Raw genomic sequence first — 6,765 nt, forward strand, 5'->3', positions numbered from 1 at the left:
ATGCCCTGTGCAGAGTTTTCTGTTGGAGAAGGACTTCCCGCCTCCCTGGGACTGGGCTCCAGTCAGGTCCAGCTTGTGTAAACAGGGGCTGTGTGGAGATTCAGTATGTGGCTTCCTTGGTCTGATGGGCTTGGCTTGTTGTATCTGTTGTCTCCCGTCCCTTCTATGGCAGACTGCATTTCACCATTGTTGGTCGTGCGGTGTCGTTGTTGGGGTCAATGGGACTGATGTCAGTTATGTATGATCTGACTGACTTGTCTGTACCCCCAGCGCTCACCCGTGTGCTGACCCTTTTGTATCAAATACAATTTGGTGATTGGTTCATCTTTATGCTGGCTGTGTCCTTTTTGCTAGGCCTAATAATTGGCAACACAGTGTCCCAAAGAAGTACAGTTTCACAGTCCTTTAGAGTTGCTGCTGAATCTGCAAGCAGTCTGCACTTATGCAAGGAAGGGGATCTACCAGGAGTTGGGGGTGGGGTGTGTGGGTGTGTGGGGTGTGAAGGGAGGTGCTTCTGGGGAGCAATGGGAACATGAGTTGAGCTGGCTAAATTCCAGGGAAGGTTCTTCAAGCCGACTCCACTAAATATCACCTAGAATTGTGGCATCAGTATAATAGTTGAAATGGACACATAAAAGCCTTTGTATGAGAACAAAAAAAAAAAAATTCCCAGTTCAGCAGCTCTCTCCTGCTGCCTCTGTGCAAACAGCACATGTGCAGTGCTGGCGTAGCCTCCTCTGTGTGTGCCCACCCCACCTCATCTCTCCTCACCCACCTCCAACCAGTGTTTCTGCAGTTTGTAGGTGCTAGAACTGCAATTCTAAAAAAAACCTCTTCCCTTACATCTCACTCTATTCATTTTCTGTGGTGATCCCACGTGAGTTTAGAATATGTGTTTATACAGTGCCTAGCTAGCTAATCCTAGCAGTGCTCTACCTCCATAAGAATTAATCACTGCAGTAAACCTGTAAAAATGGAGTTGAAGTTATCTTTGCCTAATAATGGAGAAGCAAGACACAGCGAGATTAAAAACTGGGTGGAAGGTGTGCAACCCAGCAAGCCCAGTGTTTGAACCCCAAAGCTATTCTTCTAGCTGTGTAGTTATGGTTACTTGCAGGTTGGGAATTCCAAAGGTAGCTATTCAGACATGGGTTAGAATGGGTTAACCGGAGGCTTTACAATAATCTGTAGGTGTGTAGCTCCTAGGTCTGAAGCCGTGGAAATAGAAATGTTCCATGTAGCTACATCTCTTCCCACTCTATGCAGCCAAATGCAGGAGGGCATCTTAAATTCATTACTGATAGTAGTTTAACTTCACAAGCACAGAGCTCAGCCTGGACTAATTTATCCTTCCAGCAGGCACAAAACTTTTCTGAATAGGTCAAATATTTCTGTATTGCACAGCCACTGTCAGTGCAGCAGAGATGTAACCTTTGGCTCTTTTGAAAATCCCAGCCTAAACTTCTCGTTATCCTGGCTTCTGTGTCTTTCACTCTATCCAGCCTGTGACTTTCCCTGAAATAAAACAGAAATAAATCAGAAGCCAGCTAATTATAGTGTGATTGCAGGTTTCCTTCCAGAAAAGGGGATCAGTTCTACGTGGGAAATAAGCACTTCCTTTAGCTCAGCAGACCCCTGTCCTTTATGGCAGTGGGCCTTGTGAGGACATAATTCAATAGTAAGTACTTCAGGAGCTTTCTAATCCTCCAATAGATTGCAAATGGGAATATCCTTTCTTGATCAGCATTGTACACAAAAAGAAACAGGTCATAGCTGAGAACCTTGAAGAAGCTGGAGGAACTACCTCCAAATAGCTTGTTTATGGAAAAAAAAAAAAAGTTTGTTGCCAAAATGACGTGGGAATTTTACCCTTAAAGAGAGTGCCACAGAGCTCTTCTAGCTAGTCCCCCATCTCCTAACATAAACTGATGGAGTCTTATCTTTAGATAAACTATTTTCTGAAGTGGTGTTTATTGCTCAATTCCCACTGCTATTCTGCACTGGAGTGATTATGGATTGATAGGAGCAGAGGCAATGTGGGGCTTTAACCCTAGAGGAAATGGATAACTAGTAAACTAGCAACTCTTCAAAATCATCCAGGAATGCCTTAAATGTGAAGTGTGATTTTTCTGCAATTGCTGATGGGAAATTATCATGGGAATACAAAAAGGCATTGGGCATTCAGAAACTGAAGCACCAATTCAAGTGGCTTCAGAATTCTGTCACAGATGACTTGTACGTTTATTTTAATTCCTGTCAGGAGGAGCATAATTGTTTCAGCTACTCAGCTGAAGACCAGAAACAATGCCCAGTGATTCAGGCAATCAAAGGCATGTCACAAATAGCATACAATCAATGTAAGCTGTTCATGAACAGCCTTGAGGCTAAAAAACTGCCTTTCCTAAGAATTCTGTGAAATAGTTTCAGATCACAAATATACTTGAAGGAAACCTCGGTGGTGAGATCACAGAGGATTAGTTAACTGTGGAAGGAATCCCACAGTAGACTGGGGGGAACTTCAGGCAATCCCAGCTGGATACCTGGAAGATGCTGGTCCTTGGAAAAAGCCTCAAGATGGGCCAGCATCTAACCTGGGTTGAGAGGGCAATGCAAAAGTGCAGGAAACACCGGCTGGGTGTGGAACTTGGGCAAATGCTGAGGAATCGGGAGACTTAGCTGGAGTCACCCGGTGCTGATGGTAAGCCCTGCCAATGCAGGAGTCCCACAGAGAAAACCAGATCTATTTCTGGAGGGGTTGGAACTAAAGTGCCTTAAAGCACTGACTTGCCCCTCCGAAGGGCTGGGTAGCCACAGCCGCTTGCTCTGCATCAAGAACCACAGGGGAGAGCTGCCCTGAGCCATGGGGTTCAGTCATCCCCTTTCAGTGACATTTTGTGTGATAGTTGGCCAATACTTCATGCTCTATTCCCCTCCAAAACACCATCAGCATGGAGCTGACCTCTTCCCAGGCCAGTCTTTTCCACCTAGCCTTGTCATCATGATGAAGCTGTTACCATGGCAACTGTATTTTTGGTACCTCCACATTATTCATGCCAGGGGCCATAATGTGATACATACTGTATTTGTAATAAGCAGCAGACAGACGTCTGAAAGCACCCTACTGAGCCAGGATTGACACATTCTACCACTTCAAGGTCAAAATGGGATCTGATGACCTAGATGCCACCTTGAATGGATTAAAATGCAAAATACTATTAAGATGTAATGATGCCAAATGGGAGAAATGCATTTAGTTCAGACATATTTCCCTTTGGGAGAAGCTGAAAAGTCTCGCTAAGCATCAGTTTATGTTCAAGAATAGCTTGTTCTGGCAGTTAAATACATATATATTATTTTTGCAGGCGATATGGAGGAACTCTATTACCATTTGCATCCTGTATGAAAATATTAATTATAATTATAATAAAACCATCTTGATTCGATTATGCAGGGGGAAAAAAGGCAGTGAAGAGTCCCTTTCAAACCCAAGTCTTATTGCCTGTGGGTGCTCCTTCAACACAAGGAGATGCCTGACTGAGCTGCCCGTTCAGCAGCATGACTCCACTGGCCTTCCTGGCTCTCCTGCTCCAGTGTGAAGCATTTTCCTTTCTAGGCATCATGGGATTTTTTGTGAATTGAAGCAATCTTATTATTTTGCTTTCACTGGGGTCTCAGGTTAGGAAATAGAATTGTTAAAGGTGATAATCTGCTTGAATCTTGTCTATTTAAACTATCAGTTTGGTATCTCTCCACTGTTACCACTGTGTCTCCAGTTCCCAGCCTTCCTGTGTTTTCCAGCTCAGCTTGTGCTTTGCTGGAAGTCCTACAAGGACAGACGGCTTCTTGCTGAGGATCTGAATGACCTGCCTTTTTTGCCTGCTTTTCTCAGTAAGGTTGTTGGGTGCCTGCTCTCTCCTCTTCCCTGCTCAGCCAACCCAAAGAGCAGCAGCTCAGCAGATGAGGGTAACAAATCCTGCCTGCCAGAGGACAGAATTGCCATGCCTGTAGGGATGGGATTTTATCAGGAATTCAGGTGACCCACTTTCTCGAGCCCCCAGTAGCCTGAGAAAGCTCTGTGCCAATCCTGCAGGGGCCAAGCCCACGTGTCTCCATCCAGCCCGGCCTTGCCCATGGGTCTCCATCCAGCCCTGCTTTGTCCCTGCTTCCTTTGATGCCTTCCCAATGCACTCCTGCTGAATTAAGGATGCTGGTGCTGATGTCAGACAAAGGCAGATGCTACAACGCATGAGCTAAATTATATCTCAGTGCAAGAGCCAAGTGGAGAGGAGAAATACTAATGCTGAAAGGCCTCATGCTGGAGCCAGGATACTTAGAGGTGGGATGCTGCTCCCTGTCTTACAGTCCCACTGTTTCAGTCCGCTCCTGGAGGCAGCAGGGAAGAGATGAAATAATCCTCTTATTCAGGAGACATCAAGCTAAAAAGAATGACCCATCAGGTTACTCAATTCAGTTCTGGGCTGCAGCATGTCAGCTACCTGTGACAGCCTTGTCTCACGTAGGCAGTGGGCTGTGCAGCCCTCAGGGTGACAGCAAAAGCAGACGAGCACAGGCAAGTATGAGAGCTGGGGATGCCAGTGCCGTTGGCGAGAAAAGAAGAACCAGAATTGCAAATATTTAGGCTCATGAGCAATTTCTGTATTTATCTTGTCTCCCAGGGAGAAAGTTACTCATGTGCCTGAGCATCTGCAAGTCTAAATCCATAGGGCATTTGAGAGACTGCTATTCATTATTATTTCACACACAGTTTTACACAGTTCCTTGAAACAGCAAAAAATACGTGATGAAGCCGGGGTTTTCATTTCTCCAGGAAGATGTTCTGTCTCTCTGTATAGGCCAGCTGCTGAACTACTGCTTTCCCACAGAAGGCTGAAAAGTGCCACAAGCCACATTTAGGGAAGGGCTGTGGTTAACAGCAGGGCTCCCGTGGACGTCCATAGGACATCCTCGTCTGTCTGAAAGTGCAGGGACAGCTCTGGGCATAAAGGTGCTGTGCCTGAAACCTCCAGACTTTATTCTTTAAAACGTTTTCAAAGTTGGAGTCTTAGTAGAAACCCCGCTTAGTGAGTCAAGTATTTCAAGTCAGTCCGAGTCGGTCTGGATATTTGGTAATTTACTGTATATTTTCCAAGCGTGCTTATAATTTCAATGAAACTGTGATTGTAAAAATAGTATCATGGTGCTATTTTCTGCTCTTTTCCCATGTGTCTCCAGAGTTAACACTACTTAATTTATCGTCATAAATAGATCTTTCTGTCTGGGTTTTTTTTTTTCTTTTTTCTTTTTTTTTTTTTTTTTCCTTGGTAATTTAGAGAGAAAAAACCCCAAACAATCCATCATCTGTTCTTCTTCATTCATTGCAAACAAAACAGCTAATTAAGTTCTGATTCCAGAGTCTTTAGCATGGCAATGACATCTTTAAGCACAACACTGACAGCTGGAATATTAGATCCTTGCTGGGTGACATTTGGAGAAGTCTTTGGTCTTGTAAATGGAGAAGATTTGATATCTTGACTATTGAGAGGTTTAATAAAATGGAAATTTGAAAATTTTATTTTCAAGGACACAACCCCAATTTTGTAGTTTCTGGGTGAGCTTTTCAACTGCAGCAGTTTTGAGCTCAACACAGCTGGTAAACAATATTTGCCATATTCTGCAATTTGACACAAAACAGGCTGAGAAAAGAAGAACCAAATATTATTGTGTGGTAGTTATGGCAAGAATTATTCTGCTCTTTCACTTAATTATTTATTTCACTAGAACACCTTCTCCAGGTGAATAATTTTTTCCTCACATCAGTAGAACTGACCTAGCTGGGTTTAAAATATATGCAGAAATTTGCTCCTCCTTACACGTCATGTTTGTGCTTGGTTCCAGTCTAGAATTTGTTTTCAGTGATGTGCAATATGGGTTTAATTTGACTCCTACTGATCCTAGTGTTAAACTTTCTGTTGAAATACTGAGAGCTTTCAAAACTGTCACCCCTGGGAGACAACTTGGTGTCCTGAAAGCTGTTAGCTAAAAGTTTATTGATTCAACAATCAGGAATTTATGCCAAGTTTTGGAAGGTCACCCCCCTCACACCCTTTTAGTTCTGCTTTTCCTCCAAAAACCTAAAATTAATCAACAGACAAAAAGGTGAATCTCTGCAAATTAGGAACTGATGTTTGCATGGAGTCTTTGAGGATAGGAAGTGAAGCAGAATCAGGAAACTTCATTCCCAATCTCTAAGCTCATGACATTCTCACTAGAATAGAAAGATGACCCAAACGGACACACACAGTTGCTTTACAGAACGTGAGGGATAAGCAAAGGGTGGTGCAAAGATACTCCCTGGATGAAGACTTGCTATTCCAGGGCAATCAAATTAAACCTCTTACTAGCTCACGGAAGCTGGGAGGTGAGGACAGAACAGGCATCAGGGCTTGGAAGTTAACACCTAATACAGAGGCAGAAATGTCACTGGATTCTTTTCTATGTGATTCCACTTCTCACTGCACAAGAGCACACGTGCGGGGGAAGCCTGGTAAACTTTTCAAAGATGAGTTCTTTTGGTTCAGCTTTTGTCTGAAAATGCAAGGAAGATGTTTTAATTGAAGCCATTCCCTTAACGCTGTGCAGTGCTGTGGAAAACAGAGCAGGGAAGAGGGGAGGGGAGCTTGGGCAAAGTAGATGTTGCCATCACCTCTGACAACTTGATCGCAGTCTCCAATGGCTGCTTTTAATTACAGTGGATGATTATTTCAC

This window comes from Athene cunicularia, assembly GCF_003259725.1.
Source record: "Athene cunicularia isolate RWA chromosome 23 unlocalized genomic scaffold, athCun1 chr23_part1, whole genome shotgun sequence".
Classification (NCBI taxonomy): Eukaryota; Metazoa; Chordata; class Aves; order Strigiformes; family Strigidae; genus Athene; species Athene cunicularia.